Source organism: Larus michahellis, chromosome 1 (genome assembly GCF_964199755.1).
Source record: "Larus michahellis chromosome 1, bLarMic1.1, whole genome shotgun sequence".
NCBI classification, from domain to species: domain Eukaryota; kingdom Metazoa; phylum Chordata; class Aves; order Charadriiformes; family Laridae; genus Larus; species Larus michahellis.
Window position 1 is genome coordinate 132,562,254 of NC_133896.1, and position 19,637 is coordinate 132,581,890.

General features: G+C 40.8%; 1 long non-coding RNA gene across 3 annotated transcripts in view; it reads right to left on the reverse strand.

Moving 5' to 3' along the window:
* Positions 1–924: 924 nt before the first annotated feature.
* LOC141749984 (uncharacterized) overlaps positions 925–19,637 on the reverse strand; it is a 78,560-nt gene continuing 59,847 nt past the window's right edge. For 2 of the 3 annotated variants that reach the window (XR_012589540.1, XR_012589538.1), the window contains one exon: positions 925–1,885. This is a non-coding gene — a long non-coding RNA (uncharacterized LOC141749984). Of the gene's footprint in view, positions 1,886–4,715; positions 5,008–19,637 lie in introns of all 3 variants that reach the window. The other variant, XR_012589539.1, reaches the window with a different exon arrangement.

Consider the following 19,637-nt stretch of genomic DNA (forward strand, 5'->3'; position numbering starts at 1 on the left):
GGACTGGATTCCTTTCAGCTGAAACCAAACCCAAAGGAGTGATCCAGGAGAACACCTACTGTGCGCTAACCACTAATGGGCATTAATGGGCTACGCTGCGGTTTCTCTGAAGAAAGCATGCTCTGCGCTCAGAGGGTGAACACCAAGTCTCCAGCTGTAATGGTTTCACTCTATGGATCTATTCCTACTGCCCTATTTGACTTGCTATGTGGCTGTAAGCAGACATAACAATTGTGAACTGTTCAAAGCTCAAACAGAGTAAGCAGTTCTTATTTATGCTGCAATAGAGCTGTCATGCTGCTTAGGTGTATATATACAGTGTGAATATATAGAGGCACCTCAGGCTGGAGTTGCTTCTATCAAAGGCAGACTTCTGTAAGACAAAAAAATTCTGAAACAAAGAGGAAAGTCAGGATTCCTGCATGGGGAAAGAAAATCTACTTTGCTTTCCACGTTTGGAAGCCAGAAACATAATTATCAGTGAGACAAATGGGCCCGTGCTATTTTCTAGGTGTTTCCAAAGACTGCATATAGGCACCTACAAAAAGATCACATTGTTATGTGAATATGGTTAATGGGGCAAATGGCTACTGTATGCAAAAATTTTATTTGCATGCTTCCTGAGAAGGTGGTAGCAAGATCAGCCCGCATGTCTTGTGCCATCAAAGAAGAGATTGTGCAAAGTATGTCTAGTTCCTCTTTAGATCACAAGACGTGTGAGTGCTCAGCACTTCTCTGAAGTCCAGAGGGGAATGACACAACCTGCAGTAGACTTCTGGTGATTAAATACAAATATGTAAAGTAACTCTAAGATGCTTCCCAAAATGTACTCTTACAAGCTTAGTAATTCTATTCAAAGCTGAAAATAACTTTTTCATTTGAAATTCATTAAGATGCTAATTAACAAATCAAGCACAGCTCGTTAAACAAGGACATAGTAAATGTTATTTTATTCAAAGTTTCACCTTGGAAAAAACCAACAAGCTCCTCAAATCACACAGGACTTGCAAGTACTGGAGAATACAATAAGAGAGAACTCATGAAAATCACACAGGTATACAGTTTCACCACATGCCTTCCCTAACTGGAAAAAAGAGGGCAGAAATGAAGAGTCCTGTTTTCTCTGACAGTTTTAAACAAAGACTGATGACAAATATTATTGAACCGGATAACAAATAATACTCTCTGTAATCTTAAAAATATCCTCTATGATACCATAGAACATTGTAGCTCATTAAAGAATTATTAGAATTTGCTATTAATTCTATGGGATTTTTCTAAAAGGTGAAACTATTTTAATACTATTTAATACACTTTAGTGAAAAATTATTCTTTCTCAGTAGAATTTTCAGGGGTTTAAAAGCTATCCAAACATTAATCTTTCATATCATGCATCATTAGCAGAACTAAAAATTCTCATAGTCTACAAGGTTTTGGAGCACAGCTGTAGAATACCCACAGCACACCTTCCAGCAGCAGAAATTAAGTAAGCGGTTGCATGGTTTCAGATGGACCTTGGCTCTATTAATCAAAAAGATTGCTAAATAGAAGAGAAATTTCATCCTTTCTGCTCCAGACACCAGCAAACCAGGTAAGCAGATGACACTCACTTTAAACCCGTACTTATGTTGTTTGCCGTATCAGGACCGCAGTTGGGGTTCTTGATCTTCAGCAGAGGATTATTGCTCAGAGGCACGTGGAGATTCAGACGGGAAGACTAGTGCCATAAAAGCCTGTCCCAGGTAGAAGAGATTTCAGGGGAAATGGCTTCAGAAACACCGTGGTGAGAGAATCAATGGATGACTGCACGCTGCCTCCGACTCAGCTAATGGTGGTTTGGTAGTGAGAAAGAGGGAAGCTGTGCCATGGTCACAAGTTCAGGTTGCTGTGGATTGAGAAAAAGTAAGAGAAAGCAAGCAGCAATGTACACAACATGCAAACTCTCTTCACTCAGCTTAAAAGTTTAACAAAATCCTACAAATTCTAAAAAAAACAAGCTCACTTTTTGCACTACTTAGCAGAAGAGAACATTATCCTTCCCTAACGAAGAGTTAATTCTAAAACTTCCTCAGTTGGAAAGATGATAAACTCCCCAAATAAAAAAAAAATAAAAAAAATAATAAATGATGCAGTTCCTGGAACCAGCAATGACATGAAAATAACAACTACAAATTTTAAATGATAGTTTGACAAAGCACGAGAAGGTGCAGCTCACGATTTTAAAGACAGAATGTCTGTTTTCAGCACAATGTGGGGTTTTATTTGTAGAAATGCCCTTTTTTGTAAGTAATGCTCTTTCTGAAGTTTTTTTTTTTTGCATTTCTGCCATCGGTAAGGAGAATAGTGCACCTAAAAGCTTTATATGAAGGGCATGGCACTGTCAGAACAGCACTGTTGCTATGAAGATAGCTGGATACAAGAGCATGCTGCTATATATTTCAAATATAAAGAAGTAAACTGTTTTTTTAGCTGTTTTATAAAATTGTTTGCTACAGCGCAAGGGGCTCCGAGGAGTTCAGCCTTCAGGAAAGGTGGCGTTCCAAGATGCCTACAGTGAAACACTGTGAGAGCAGTGTGACTCCCTACAATCCTATTAAACTACAGCGTATCACTTACAGACTAAGCCATGTTTTCACATTTCTGCGGAAAACCACAGCAAATAGGAATTAGTGCAAATTCCAATCTACGTTGTGCTACCCTTAATATCTCACCCACTGCAGCACAACTGGATGCCTCTCAAAGCGCAGCCATACTGTTACACAGAAGAAAATAAATGTAAATTAAAAAGGAAAACCTTTTGATTTTGTGAATAGCAACAAACTACCTGCAGTTACAAGATGAGGTGGATGCCAGTGAAGTAGTGTCGAACTTGTAGTAGCTATATTTATTAAAAAAAAAAAAAGCTGTTAAATTCTTTTGTGATCTTTGAAAAAAAATAACCCAAGAAACAACTCTTAAGAGCATTTTTCTTGGTAGCCCTGAGTGCTGTGATTTGAAATACAGCTTCAGTAATGTACTCAGCATAGAAAATTCTGAGTATTCCACTGGACATAAATAAATAGACCAAAAGGTTACTGTTAAACAATGAGATTCTTAAAGATATGAAGAGCATTCAGGACTTGTTTATGAGGCTGAGGAAGAAATATGTGAAGGAAAATGCTTACAATGTAACTGCTTTTTTAATCATCAAGGTCATAATAATCTCCTGAGCCTTAAATAATTGCATGCACATCGGTGTAGCCTGCTTACGATGGAGGAGAGAGGAAGATGACGGAACTAGCTGACTGCCTCCTTTCTTCCTCTAGAACTGGCTCACTACACAGTCTTAAAACAAGCTAAGCCACAAGGGACCTCTGGAGGCCACCTGGACCAAACTCCTGCTTGAAGCAGACTAATTTTGATGTTAGATCAAGTTGCTCAAGCCTTGTCCAGTCCAGTTGTGAGTACCTTTTTCACCATGTCCCTGGGCACCTGCCTTCCAGCAGCACCAGAGAAGGAGGCAACCACTTGGCCTCTCTTAACCATAGCTGCAGGCTGTCTCTGAAGGAGCCTCTCAGGAAATGCATATCCCCTTTCCTTAAGGAGGTTTAAGTCCAATTCTCCATCCCTCACAGCTCTGTATAGGATATTTCATCTGCCTCTGCTGGCCATATGAAATAGAGAGACTGGAGCTCCTCATCCTCTTTCCGCCTGATACAGCAGAGAACCCTGTCCTGCCACCTGAACACAGACGTTTTCTGGCTATGTAGCCCAGTTGGAAGCAGTAAAAAAAATGTGATCTCCAATGCAGTCATGTCAGCAGGACTTCCTAGTGAGTTATGCTTATAGTGCCAAAACTGAGGTTTAAAAATATAGCTTCTTTTACTGAGAATTCATGGCTCTACTGCGCTGGCTGTTCTAATAGAAACAATCCACAGACCAACCAGTATAACTGCAACTGTTTTCTTCCAGGGGAAGCAGCTCCTAAGATAGCTTCCCTAAGATAAACAAGATAATTTATTCTAGGAAAAGAGTGCCTACACCAAAAATTACACTGATGTAACTGTACAGATGGAGCAATAAGTTTCCTCAAGATTGATTCTTCACTGTACTTTCAAGACTGGTTGCCTGAAGTTAGATCCCTAAATCTATTTTCTGGCACAGAGGCAAGTGACCTGATTTTCAGGAGTGCTCAGTGCTCGGCAGATTGCCCCAGGAAACAGTTTACTTTTTAGTCACTACTGCCACTTTCAGAAATACTGCAAGACAGACAAATCTGGGTTGCAGGGATTCCTCCAACTATTTATATATGGTAATTTTTTTTTCTGCTCATCTTGCCTAAAAATAGAATAAATGCTACCAATTTAATTAATTTTCATTCCTTTAACTAAAAAAAACCCCACGCTTTAATAAACAGCATCTCACATTATGAGTCTTCTCTGTCGTCTGGGAAATGGTACAATCAAAATGACGTTCTTATCCCATGTGATGTATTATTCCTTCAGGGAAAGAAAGTCGAGACCACAGTTAATACATTCTCCCTTTCTAGCTATTATAGACATTAGTTAGTACTGCGTACAACCTTTTGTCCAAGTATTTATAAATGTCTTCAATGAACTTTAACCCAGAATGCTTTAATATGAAAGATACAATTGTTATGGCTAGGTAATGGAGAGAAGATTAATAGTCACAGATGAAGAAAAACATGATTTATGATTTGTTGGTTGTTAACTAACCAGTACAGACAGGCCCACTCTCAAGCGGGAAGGGTGGCTCAAGAGGGGCCGCAGTGTGGAAGTGCTGCCTTCTGGTTTCTTTCCCGCTGTGGGGCACCAGTGGGATCAGGGAAGCTGCTGTGGGAAGGGAGGTATTTGGGAAGTTGAGACTGTTTTCCTGGAGCGGCAGTGGGTGATGCCATGGCTGCTTTGACATGGTTGGGGTCACCGATTTGCTCTTCAGTTGCTAACGTGATAGTGCTAATACATGTTGCTCTTCATTTAGGATTTTTGGCGTCATCACAGCCGAGTCCTAATAAAATATAAAACAGTGCACTGTAGATTGTTACTGTGCTGAGATTTTCAGAACGGTACATTCGTATCTTTTTATGTAGTTTTACTTGCTGCTATTTGAACACAATGAAGAAGTTTGTCTGCCTGCTTCAGTTACCATTTGTTGTGGGCTTTTTTTTAAAGTCATATCTGACCTTGTTCATATTGTTTTCTTCAGTGTCCTTGAGCTTAGCTTTAATCTTAAATAAAAGCACAAGAAATGCTACGTTTTCAAAGACAGAACTAAAAAGCCATTGACAACAAACGTTGTAATATTTTTATTCCACTTTACTAAACTCTTCCACTTGTTAGGAGCTCTGATTCAAGCAAGCTAACAAGGTTATCAGATTATATGTCTAGTGTCTTGTTATGACTTCCTTGGCTGAGTTCCTGCAGTAAACAATGCTGATGTGATGCTTTAACTGGAGGGAGCTGGAGGGAGGGAATGGTGCGGGGATGAGGGTCATGGAGCTGTCAAGGCCTCCACAGCGGTGGTGGGGCGGGGAGCGCTACCTGCAGTCAATATTAATCAGTCTCTTGCTACGTGTGCTCTAGGTAGTCACTGCCGGTCTGTGACAGCCGAGGAGCCAGGTCTGGGAAACTGCAAAACATCCTCGCAGGATAACAGAGATGCAAGCAAGCAGTACATTGCAGACATTATTTATCCAGGCTGACATGCAAAAAAAAAACCTTTAAAGGGAGGTAATTAAAAACATTTAAAGGCATTAAACCTATGCATTAACTTAAAAATAAATTTCCACTTGCCTCATGGTATGCCAGAGTGCCCGAGTTACAAGAGTAACTGTTTAAATTACCAGTAAAAAGGCAATGTGTGCAAATCATTGCACACTACCTTTTCTGCTCTTCTGTGTAAATGCCACGTGCATTCAGATTTCCTCTAAGTGCTGTCATAAACTTGCGGTCTCCCTGCTGGCATAATTAATACATACAACTCTTGCTATCTAAATAACAGAGGATGCCAGGGCAGCAGCTGCACAGTTGGAGAACTCGCATTAGCATCATGCCAGTTGGCTAGTAAATCTGATCACTTTTTTGACTGTCCCTATACTTTGAGAAACAGAAAAGATATTGCCTCTTTCTACAGTATCAGTTAGTCATACAGAAGTAACAGGAGAACCTCACAGGACTATGGCAGGATTTACAGCTTTCGGTATTTCATTTTTTTCTGGAATGGTGTACATGGAAGTACACGAGACATCATGGAAACTCTTGATTCTTTCCCCTCCTACTTCCTGCTCCCTGCCACTTTCAAGCAGCTGATGTAACTGTTCATGTTCTCGCCAATAATTAGTAACTACTTGAAGACTCCCATGGGTCTCTTTGCAGGTACCAAATAGAGATAGGAGACCTTGAAAAATTTTAGGGGTTTTATTCAACACCGATGAATGCTAAAATATGGGGTGTTTCTTTGAACTTTTTATGACAGAATGGTAAGAATACTCCCTGTGTTCAGCTCCACACTGACAATAAAGTTGTGGCCAGCATCCTGCTTCTGGACAGGACTGTTCAAACATTGTATTCAAACACGGTCACAGCTTTAACACACTCAAATTATTGCTGCCTGTGGGAAAAATGGGTGCGGACTAGTATCGACAGCAGTGTTGCTTGAGCTGTGTGTGAAGCCATGTCCTTCGGCGGGATTTTAGCAGCTGCCAGGACAGTGCCTGGCCCAGCGCCGCGTCCCATAGCTGTGTGGGCCTCCTCCCTGTCCCCAGCACCGTCCACTCCACCCATCTACCCCATTTCTCCTCCCCTGGAGGCTGCCGTTTGCCCCAGGGATGCCTGCCTGGCCCTGTGTGCTCCTGGGCGGCCACCGGCCATCCCTGCGGGTCTTGGAGCTGGCTGGAACCGTCTGGAGCCAGCTGGAACCAGTACAGGGCAGCTCATGGCCTCCTCCCGCCTGGGCGCCCTGCAGCCCCTTGGCCTGCCCCGCTGCCCCACAGGCACATGCAAACTGCGCCATGTGCCCTCGCGTTTTAGCTCCTCTTTCCACTTTCTTCTTACATATGTGGTGATTTCCCGCAAGTTACTAGAGTGTTTCTTCAGGGGCCTCATTCTCTGAAGGATCTCTGTCCCTTTGGTAAGTGTTTTTTCCAGGGGACGCTGCCTCAGCTTGGGCTCGTGACTGCCGAAGTCTCTGTGTCCACCATGGACACTCTTCCTCACTCTTTCAGGCAGATTGTGGCTCAGATCCTGCTCAGTCTCTCACATCACCATAGCTCTTGGCTTCATTTTAAAAAAAAAAGCAAACCACAAATGAAACAACACAAAAACCCAACAAACAACCCCCTGATGTTTTATTTTGGTTGGGTGCCTGCTGGGAAAGGCAGGGAGCATGGGGCAGCCCTGCTGCGTACTGCCCCCAGGTCACCACGTGTGCTGACGTTCCTCGGAGCTGCTGTCAGAGCGCCCGAATTACCAGAGATTTCACCAAAATCAATCAGTCCAGTGCCTTCAAAACTGGGGGCAAACCAGCACACTCTGCACCCTTTCTGCTCCTCTCTGGTGTGGTAACGCTGGAAGCCGAAGGCGGAGCGGAGCCGAAGGAAAGGATGGGTGATTCCTGTCTTCTATCCACCCCCTGGGGAGGCACCTGGCCCTTCTCACCACCTCCCCCTGTCTCCTACCCTTGCTCTTCTCTCCCCGCGCCTGGGAAAGGGTCAGACACGCCGGAACGGTGCGTGTCCGCACCCAGGCACCACCCTTGGTAGGACAAGAGCTTCTCCAGTCAGTATTTAAAGAAAGCCTGCTGTAAAATGCTATCGAGGGTGCTTCCAGACTGCCTTTTTGGGTAGCAAGGTTCTCGCACTGTGTGCGAATTACGCACAAGAATAGCTTTATCATTTCAAAAAAAGTTCTCTCGCTCCCGACAAAGCCTCATTGAGTCACATTCATTTCAGGCCATTGTAGTAAGGAATTTAACTCTCAGGCTGTTTGATGTCGCTTGCTTCCTAATTTCAAAATCTATTTCACTTTCAGGTCAAACACAAACAGGGCACTTACTATTCATTACAACTAGGCATGTGTTACTAGCATTCACAGTGAGTCAAATGTGACTCTTTCAAAGGAAAATGTCAGAGGATCCTGAAGGTTTTGTGTATGTATTTTTCTTTTAAATGCTGTTTTTCATCTGACTTTCACCTTTGGCAATTCTCTTAGTGCCAGTAAAGTTTCAGTGAATAGAGCTGAAAACAACTCACATGGGGACTTCACCAAAATGTCTTATCCCTATAGGAGCAGATAACTGAGTCCAGTCTTTGTGATTGAGGAATGGTGAGCTACACAAAGGGCACCAAATGCTTCAGCAGAGCTTTTGAGTCTCCAGACTCTTTGAAGATTTTATTTTCAAAACACAGCAAAATTGTGGTGTGAGAAAGGCATTACAGTTACAGACACCTGGGTGCGTAATTTATGACTGGCAAGTACAGAGGTGTCTTAGTCATTTGGGTTCCACAGCCTGAAATCCCTCTTGAAGAACTGCACTTCTAATCTTTCAAATCAAACACTCTGGCATCCCCTACGACCACCCATGAGACACTCCCTCCCCCGCAAACACCCCCCCCCTCAAAAAAGGTGGCGGGGAGAGGGGGAAAAAGAGAAAAGATCATGTTTCACATCGGGAACACCTGGCTAGTAGCAGTCCTTCAAAAAGGATCTGTGAACTACAAATTGAATGTGAGTCAACAATGTCCTGTTGTTGTGAAAAAGGCATACTACAGATTAGGGTGCATAAACAAGGCTATTGGTTTTTAAGGCAAGTCAAAGACTCTCCTCTTTGCACAGCATAGTGAGGACTTCGCTGTATCCAGCTCTGGACACTGTGCTAAAAGCATAGAGAGTGTGCGCAGAAAAGTACCAGGATGATCAGTATGGTCCTTACATTGCTGGTAAGGCAAAACACAGCAATTGGGTGCATTATTCTCCATTCTGGAAATGACAAGAAGTCACAAGCTTAAATTGTCACAAAAAGGTGAAAAGACAAGATGGAGAACTGTGCAGCAGTAAAGCAAATTGCCCTGGGAAGTTGAGGGAAATCCGTCCATGTAGGTTTTTAAGAACAGGATAGACATGCCTCTGGTTGGAGTGACATATACAGCTTTAGTTTCCTCAGGCAGAAGAGGAAAACTAATCTGTGTAATTCCCATTTTGCACAGAAGTCTTAATCATCAAACTTCCAGGTGAAAGGGAACGAGCCATGTTTTGTGAAGTCTGCTTCACATGCTCAATTGCGTCTGGAAAGGGAGGTACAGTTGGGACATTATTTGGGACATTATTTGTTTGTTGAAGTGAGTTCTTATTTTTCTGCTCGGCACTATACAAGCGGGTTTTTTTCAGCACATCCTGAAGTGTCTTCTATGTTCCTGTGAATGAAAGCGGGTAGTTTTAGATGTCCTCAAAGGTAAGGTGAAAGCAAGTCAGAATTTTGGAGATCTGCACTTTGGATGTAGATACTTAGCAGCTTTTGGTCTCCCTGCATCTTTTAGAGCAGACTGTTTTGGAAGGATAGTGGGCAAGAAGAAGATCCAGGGAACTACAGGCTGCTCAGCCTGATCTCAGTCCTTGGAAAGCCTGGGGAGATCTTCCTGGAAGTCATTTCCAGCCATATAAAGGACAAGAAAGTGATTGGGAGCAGCCAGTATGGATTTACTAAAGGCAGATTGTGCCTGACCAACCCGATTGCCTTCTCTCAGGAGATGACTGACAGCACGGATGAGAAGTAGATGTTGTTTAACTTGCCTTTAGCAAGGCCTTTTACATGGTCTTCTATAGTATCCCTGTAGTTAAATTGGTGAGTTATAGACTGGATGGTGAGTTGAAAATCGTCTGGACTGTTGGGCTTAAAAGTTTGTGATCAGCAGTAGAAAGTCCAACTGATAGCAGCTTAATAGGTGCCACCCTCAGGGTTCATAATGGGGACAATACTGTTCAACACCTTTATTAATGATCTGGACGTCTGACTCGGGGAGCAGTCAGTATGAAGGAGGAGGGCAGGTTCGTTCAGAGGAACCCAGACAGGCTGGGGAACTTCATGAAGTTCAGCAAAGGCAAAAACAATGTGCTGCACCTGGCGGGGAATAACCCTATGCAGCAGTACAGGCTGTGGGCCAACAGGAAAGGACCTGGCGGACGAGAAGTTGAACGTGAACCAGCAGCAGGTCCCTGAAGCAGAGAAAACCAACAGCATCCTGGGGTGCAGCAAGCAGCTGTAGCGAGATGATCCTTCTCCTCTCTCTGGGCACTGCTGAGCCCACAGCTGAAGTCCTATGGATGGTTTTGTGGAGTACAAGGACAAGAAGGCCCCAGTACAAGAAGGACACTGGAGCCAGCCCAGCTCAGAGGTATTATATCAGACAGGGGGCTGAAGCACACAGCGTGTGATGAGTGGCTGACAGATGTGTGTTTGTTCAGCCTGGAGAAGAGATGGCTCAGGGGCGATCCCACTGCTACCTACAACTAATTGATCAGAAAAGATGGAACCAGACTCTTCTCAGAAGTGCACAGTGAGAGCACGAAATGGCAAAAAGGGAAATTCTGACATGACGTAAGGATGTTTCCATTATAAGGGCAGTCAGACAGCGGAACAGGGGCCCAGGCAGGTTCTGAATTCTCCATCCTCAGAGAGATGCAAAATACGGCAGGACATGGCCCTGAGCTACCTGTATAACCAGACCCGCTTTGAGCAGCAGGTTGGGCCAGATGGCCTCCAGAGGTCCCTTCCAACCCACAGGGTCCTGTTGTTCTATCAAAATCACTGGACTGGAGTTTCCTTAAACAGTTTACTTAACACGGGGTTGTGTTTTGTACATCAGGATGAGTAAAGGACAGCAATATCCATGTAATCCTTCTGTTTGAAACTAGTATTTAAATGAAAACTAAATGGTCAGGCAATTGGGGATTAAGATGTTTTTCCAGTATTGAGGCTGCTGTCATGTGGTATAAATGAGCAAAGAATCTACCAGCAAACCCCGATGATACATCCATCTTAATGACATTCACGCTCATATCTGGTCCCTAGCTGTTTGCCTGAGAGGTACGAGGAGAGAGAAAAGATCTCTGACATTAGATGTTTTCCTTTGATGTTTGATTAGGCATGCTCGAATTTCTTAGCCTTTTCTATCCTGGGAGCACGTTGGTGTGCATCCTGTTTTGCAGGAGGCGATATATGCCTGCTAAGTGTGCATCTGCTCCTCTGCCTCCCTTCCCTCTCTCACCTCTAGTATAGAATCAGGAATACACAGCATGAGTCCATAAATTTTTTAATATTATTGCATATGTTTCACAACGCAATCTGGCTGGCTTTTCACAGCTAAAATACCAATCTTCAGGTTTCAGCAACATTAAAGTGTATCTTTTACTTGAAACAAGTTTTAATTTGAATCACAAATTCTTTCATGTCTGATTTATCAACAGTGTGTTGTACAGTAAGGGTATCCAGAAGTGAATCAGTTTCCAATTCAAGCTCTACAATACTATCAGCTTATTGAAACTATGTATATCACACCCTTTAGGCATTTCAAGTGCACTGCTAAAATTTCAGTAGACAATTCCACAGCATGCACTATTAAGATGAGCTGGTGCTTTATTTGAAGTTCATGCCTATCAGCCATAAGGCTGTGCCTGGCGCATGGCTCCGAATGCAAAAAGATTTTTAAAATATTCCTTTTAAAAGTTTTTGAAGGAGGACTACCAGACTGAGTCATTTGCAGCTGGACATAGATGACATGCCATGACCTGATCAGTGAAGGTAACTTCTTCAAACACACACTATAGAGCCCAACATAATCTCAACTGGGATAAACAAAGCTTTAGGAGCCATCCCATGCAGGGCTTATAAACTGATTAAGAATGAGCTGACAGACTCAGGAGCTCCTGTCACATCTTAATTCAAACTCAAACAAAAAAAACCCCAAAAAACCCATAATTCGTGACACTAGAGTTTGGTACATTTTTTAAATTCTCCAGCATAGTTTCCTAGCAAAACGAAGATTTTTGTGAGTTTTCCATCTCCCTGTTAGTCCCTGTTAAACATTTTTTGAATGTTGGACAATTTCAGCAACAGTGATAGAGATTTAATAGCCTCAGAGAGGTTGCGTTTCTGTCTCTGGGCCACATATTTTATCGTCCAAAGCTATTATTTTTGATTGGTCTCATGCAGGATGTGCTTCCTGGGCCAAGAAATGAAAGAGTAGAAATTGCATAAGAAATGACATTCCTATAACATTTCTGAGACAGAAAAAAAAAGTCCCACATATATGCTATTCTGTAAGACTCTCAGCATAATTTTTTAGATTTCTGACCTTCATCCACACAAAACCACATACACAAACACACAGATATTTCTACTTACTTTCAGTGTTCAGTCAAACGTAAAATATAAGATTTAATTATTAGTATTCTTGGTTTTAGATCAGAGCCCCCTATCAGGGGAGTAGATACCAATAAATATAATAATTGAACACTATAAAAAATTCTGCAAAACTCTGGGCAAATAAGTCTTTATTGGCAGACCTCCCCTTCCAATTTCTGTCTTGTCTACTTAAATGGTAAGCTTTTCTAGAAAGGGACTGTCTCAAAATACATTTTTGGACAACCCTTAGCATCTTGATCTTGTCCCTCTGGGCATTAAAATAATAACAAAAAAACCCAATAATATTTTTTCACATTATTATGTGGGGAAAAAAGACAAATCACTTATATAGGTAGGATTAATGTTCTGTTAGGGTGGTAGACTCATAGCTTTGTCTTGCGTGTGGCTGACTCGAATGATGTGTTTTCTCTACAGAACATAAATAGACCTTTGTAAAACGAACAAAATAGAAATCTTAATTTAAACCTCAGAAAAAACCCAACTTCTTATTTCACCCATCTATTCTCCCATCTTATTACAATTCAAGTCTTTAGGAAAACCTAAATATTTCCAGGCAGTCGAGATTTTTTTACTTAGTGCTTTTACAAAAAATAAAAATGTAGAAACAAGAAAATGAAGAAGAAAATAATTTAATGAGGATTATCTCTATGAAATCAAAGTGCTTTAATGAATATGTTTAAACCTTTTCAGTCATTAACTGTAAGAGAGGCATGACTTTTGCAACAATTATTAATTTTAATTTTAGGGACGTGACACGTATAGGTTTGACCCAATCATTTCATGGTTTTTCTTTAATAAATTACTTGCTCTTAGCCTGCGGACTCTTTGGAATGAGAGCTGTTTTGGAGTCTGGTGTTTGCAGAGCCTAGCAATAAGCAATATAAATAATCATAATTTAGCCTAATCTATCCAGTTAAAATAAAGGTGATATTTGGGTCATCCTGTCCCAGAAACATTTTTCTTACCACTGCTGATTTAAAGCATTTTTGGCATTCCACTTCCTTTTTTTCTGTTTTTGTTGGGAGTCATTTGCCTGGGAAAGATTTCTTGAGGCTTGACTGCTGGGCGTTGCGAATGACTTCTTTTTCCTATCAGGGAAATAAAGGAATGGGACAATATGATTCCACATCATCTCAGTTTTGTGGGACCAGGGCTTGGAAGTGCAATATTCAGGTGACCTTCCATAACAGGTCAGGAAATAGCAATGTGCTCTTTCACTCTCTCAAGTGCCTAGGAAATTAAATAGTCTCTCTAACTTTGTGTAAGATATTAAGATATCTTTGGCAGTTATCATGAATTAAAATATAGTCCCCATGCGTACTTTCTGACTTTGGCCTTTTTTCTTTGGGATTTGACATGTTGGACCATGAATCAGACTGAGTCTAAGGCATAACTTGAGGTTGTTTTACTTCAGCCCTCACGCCCTCCCGGAGAAATGTTTAACATGCTTCAATGCAAAGACTATTTTATTTCCGGATCTGAAGGTCTCTCCTGCAGCACTCTGGAAAAGAAATCTCTGAAGTGCTTCCCTGGCTTCAAGGTATATCCAACAAGAACCAAAACAAAGTACTGAAGTACCCGAGGAAGTAGCAATTTTTTATATTTGTCTGTCTGCTGAGTTGAATCTCCTTCTTAGCAGCAAAGTCAAAGGTTGGAGGACCTGTGTACATTTTAAAAGGTGTGGAAAATGCCCGTGATGTCACTGCATGAGTGGGATGCATTTTTCTGAGATAACATGCTGTGGGTCGTGCTGCACTGTTATTCTCTCATAGATGTGTGTTCTCCTCTTTGCGATACACTCTGTAATATCCTGTCCTGTCCTTTGTCACTCTGATTATCACGTAGGCCAGTAGAGGCAGGTGGGAGGCTGAGTGTATAGTTAGATAATAACAAAATGTTCTTTCTAATTTTTCTGTGTGTCCAGTCTTTCTCTGGACAGAAATATGGTGATGAATTCAGGGTTTGGTTTTTGTTTGGATTTTTTTTTCCTTTTCTTGTCTGTTTTGCACTTTTAGCTATATACTTTTATAAAGAAGTATAGCCAGAGATGGACCTGAAACCCTTTCCCTTTTTCCCAGGTCCAACAATTCTGAATTTTGTGCATGTTTAAAATAAAGTCTGTATGTAAGGATGATAAATAATCCTTATTTTTACAAAAAACGCAAATAAAAAGAAGCCTTAAGCTGGAACTGTGCACACCACTGATGTTGGAAAGGATGGAGTTGGGGGTGAGCAAAGCTGCCGTATACTATCTGAGGGCCTTGATCCCGTGCTGAAATCCATCAGATTGCACCTTGAAATCCAGATTCATATACCGTGGCTTGTATTTATCTTATGCTTTGTGTGAGTAGAAGTTTTAAAGAACAGAAAGATAGCACCTGGCTATTTAGACCACAAATTTCTTCAGTTTCCTGTCTATTATTAAACCGAGCACTGACAGGGATCTTGTTAGATGCAAAGAAATGCTACATTTTACAATTCAATCCTGAAAGAAGCTGAACACAAGCAGACTGTGTGTTCTTCATGTCAATAGCTATACACGTTTGCGTAGCTCCCCTCACCTTATGGCAGGTTAACAGCAGCTTCACAGTGTCTTAGTACTGGCAGCAAAATGAGATTGATGTTAGATTGTCTTTCCTCTTTTATTTATTTATTTTTTTAATTTAGTGACCTTAAAATTCCTTCAGAATAACAGTTACTTTGGTTTAAACTGTGAAAGGTTAATGCATTATCAGCTCATTCTACTGCTTATGCTAAGCTTTTCAGTTTTAATTATCTCCTGCTTCTTACAAGATTAACCACAAATGAATGAATAGAAATGCCAAAGCGGAGTGGATAACTGTGTTAATCAGCTGACTTTTTTGTTTTTTCTGCCTCACAATTTTTATTCATCCTAAGAGAGGACAAAAAATCATACAGATGCAAACGTTTAAGGCACGAGGCTAGTCTGCAATCTGGACACTCATTCAGCTGCTTGCTTTGAAACACTGCTTGAATGACCTTAGGCTCTTGTAAAATGAAGATGATAGCACTCTGTAGCTCACAGAATATTGTGAAAATGAATACATTCAATTTTTTGAGATGCTTCAAATAGATGGGGATTAGATGGGCAATGAAGGTAAACCGTCAGGTGAATTTATATCTTGTTTTCTAAGGAGGAAACAAACTCTTTAAGAGCACTGAGGGGATTACCTAATAAATCAGTAAACCTCTGTTTCACAGTTTCATGTAAAGAAACTGGGATCAGAAATTCCATCAAAAGATGACAGGTTTAAGTTTTCAAACCTGTGGAAAAATATACCTTTTTTCTTTCCCTTGTCCCTATAAAATGTGAAAGATGACTTTATCGCAATGTAAAAAAAAGTCCATCAAGATTCAGAAGGAGCTTAATGCAATTTCAGTTTTCTCCAATAAGTTTTTCTGTAACACCACAGGTAATTTAAAATGTATTTGGACTTGTGTCCTGATAAAATAAACTTGTGCGTATTAGAAGGTAAACCCTGGGTCGGATGAATGTGCAGAATGGAATACAAAAGTCAGTTTATTTGTCCCTTCACGTACTGAACAGCAAAGTTTGGAGTATCAGAGGAGATTAATGAACCGCAGATTACATAAAAATGAGAGCTCAATGCAGAAGCATAAAACAAATGACACAATATACTGAAGAATCACGATTTGTTTTAGAGACAATTTCATTTGAGGAGTTCTGCTAGTACTTGTAATTGATTAAGTACGGCCTCAGCATATTTGTCAGGAGGAAAAAATAATAAGCTTGTTTTCATGGTTTCTAGGTGAACAAGGTCAAACCAAAGCATGAAATTAGATAGTACCAATCCTACTGTAAATATGAGAACACTTTAGAGGCTAGTTAAAATATTATAATGACTTTTCCAAACGCTCCCCTCCTATGAGAGGTTTGACTGATATTTCTCTGCTATCTTTAAGGGTATGTGTTATCCACAATAAAACCTTGAAATTGTCCATAATAAAACCAAGATGTTGTAGTTTTAAGCATAATCAATATTTATTATTTAAGTAATCAACCCTAGCTTCTCTTCTTGGAAAGGAGAAATGCTGTCTATTTCAAACCCTTCAAATTCCTTACTAAACAATGCTGCTGATGATACTGTTGCAGGATGTGCCTACTGCTATTAACAAACAAAATAAGAAAGGGTGTGGTTTTCCCTAAAATTTGCTGTTGAGTACTGCTGACGATGAGGATGGCAGCTGAACGACAGGAACTGCAAAGCGTGGCAAGGCGCAGCTCTCCCCTTCATTACCAGCGTGCTGGCTCTGGTGATAGCTCACTCCAGAAGTGCTTCAGGTGAAGGTCCAGTGCTTTATTCTGTAATATGGCTAATGTTAGCCTATAATAGGTCATAGTGAGAAGACTGACTTTTTTGATCATGGCAATTAGTTTATTCTCCAAAGCATTAAGATGAATAGTTACCGAAATTGCTGTTTCTGCTCTGGCAATTGCAGATGCTGTTCTTTGCACGTTGTAGCCTTTTAAAAATCTAAGTCATTTGCCTCAAGTGTTTTCTATTTTCTGTTTGTTACCTTGTGTTTTTATAAAGTGCCCTCTTGTCCTTCAAAACAGGAAGGCTCGGTTGGCCCTCTCTGTTCTCTTCATTCTGTTGTATAACTGGCTCGTGTCTTTTTTGTGCTTTCTTTTCCCAACCTGAGTAATTAATCTTTTTTATCTTGTTTTAAATGGGAAAACATGCCCCCTTCATTTCTGTTCATCTTCCCACACTCTCATTTTGCTTTTGTTTTGTTTTTAGCTTGGTTTCCTAAGGCTTGTATGTGCACTCTCTTTCTCTGTAGATGCGTATATACCCTTATATGTCAATTTATAATGGCATTCATTTCACTGACCAATTTTATCTCAATGTGTCAGGGGACAGAGGTCTCAAAGACAATTAGTTTCCTATAAATAACTTTTAACCAAATGGTTAAGAAAAGGTAGCAATGTGACCTCACTTTATCAGACATTAGAGAATTCACACCTGACGGGGCTTGAGATTGCTCCTGGGGAAAGTGTCATTCAGAGGAGCTCGGATGTCCACCTGCAGACAGTCACCAGGACCTCATGGAAGTACCTGTTTTTAATGACGGGCTTAACTGAGAAAGAATGAGGAGCAGCCAGTGTATACTGGAAAAATACTTGTATTTTCCCTCTTCTTCACCTTAAACAGCTTTTGAAGTTTTGACTTTTAGCTCTCTGCTGTGCAGTAAGGGGTCAAATCCACCTATCATCCAGTTCCTTGTGAATTCCTTTAACGAGACGACCCAGCTGTACCAGCCCCACATGGCCAACCTCCTTGCCTCTAGCAGAAAGTGAGACCAGTGCAGCTCTCAGGGGCACTGGATACCTCTGGAACCCAGCCAGTAATGGTGACAGCTGTGAGCAATTCACAGCCGCACTTTGTCACTGTGCCTGCTCCTCAGTTTGCTCCTTGGTAGTGCCAGAATCAGGAACCTGGCAGTCATATAAAAACAGACTAGCAGTCATATAAAACCTGGTGGCTGCGATGGGGACAGTGTCAGTGCAGCAGAAGTGCTGTGTTATGAAATCAGTGCACGTCTGATGTCTAAGTGTAAGTCTAAGTGTAAGCCAAACAAAAAATAGGAGGTCGAAGAGGATGATAATGCTCGCTGTGTTGCCTGTATGCATCCTTAAGGAATATTTTGCACTTATTTTTTATTTTTTATACCTTTTGTCTTTTGTTCTTGCTACTACGAAATTTCAGCTTAGGCAATATACTTGATTATTCCTGGTACTGCTACATGCTTCTTTGTGTTAACCTTCGAGAAGAGATGACTCTAGTAAAAAATAATGCAAAGACAGGGCTTGTGAAACTGAATAAGCCTTACCCATGTGAGCAGTCTCAGCGAAGACAATTTTTCTAACAGTTGACTATTCAAGTACTTTTTGCTTTGTATGAATTATCTTGTTTGCTTACTTTTTTTTCATACAAAACCTGTTCTAACTGCATGTGCTGTTTGACAAGTAACTTGATGCTTATTGAGAAAGGCTAATCCCCACAATATAAGCTGATCGTAGCAAAGAAGATGCTATTTTTCTATAATTGGAAAAAAAAAGGTTGCCTACTTCTACTTGAAACACACTAACTGCTTTCACCTCTTCAGTCACTAATACTCATAAGGCAACGTTATCAGTTACTAAGGTAACGTGGATGAGGAAATATATTTACTTATCTTCCAAGGCCAGTAGGTTTTATCATAGTTAGGAGAAAATGTTCCATTAACCAAAAATTTGTGCTGTATGTAACAGAAAACAATCTGAATTGTTTTGAATGTTTATTATTAATTATACATGACAATACAGCTTCTATTCTAATGACATCGGTGGTGATGAGGACTTGTAGCAGTGGGTGTATTTAAAACTATTCCACCCATTTGTATATATTTATCATCGATTTTTCTTTAACATTAAATGGCTTTTAAAAACACATTATTCTGGTGTGCATTCAATTCCTTTTGTGCAAAATTTGCCAGACAGGGCCCCTCCTGAAATGCCTAGGGAGGTTTCGGACTGGTCTGGCAGCCCCTGCAAATGGGAAGGGTAGAGCTGTCAGCCACGGCACCAGTTTACCCTTTGTGCAGATGATTTGCTATCTGCAGGGGCCCCGCTGGGTTCCCAAAGAAGTCAGTCTTACCAGCCTGCTTAAGCAGGTGAGAGTGGCCATGCTAGGAAAAAGAAGACAGGTTTGACTTCTCTAGCAGTAAAATTGAGACAATTTTCAACATTATTTTTTTTATTTTGACAGCTCCAATAAATGTCTTGCCTTCCTCACAGAGATGCTTCTGGAGCAGCATTCCCTTGAAAAACCATTAGAATGACTATACCCATCAGGGTACTGTGTAAATCTTCCCAAGCAAGTAACATTTGTAGAAATAAATATAATATAATCATGTCAACATCTTTAAAGGGCTCAACAAATCAAAGGCATTTTCTTTGGAAAATAACATTAGGGTTATAGGGTCATTCAAGCAATATTTTCACAATCAGGGAAATTTGAATGTATGCTTTTTTTCTGTACCTCAAACAATTTAAGTGATTTTGCCTTTTCTCCACAGAATTTAGAAGAGAGTTGCATATAAAAACCATCATAGAGCAACAGATTTCTTTGGACCTGTTTCCATAACATGTTTTCATTTAATGTAGTTTTGTAGAGACAAATTCCCTGCTGCTA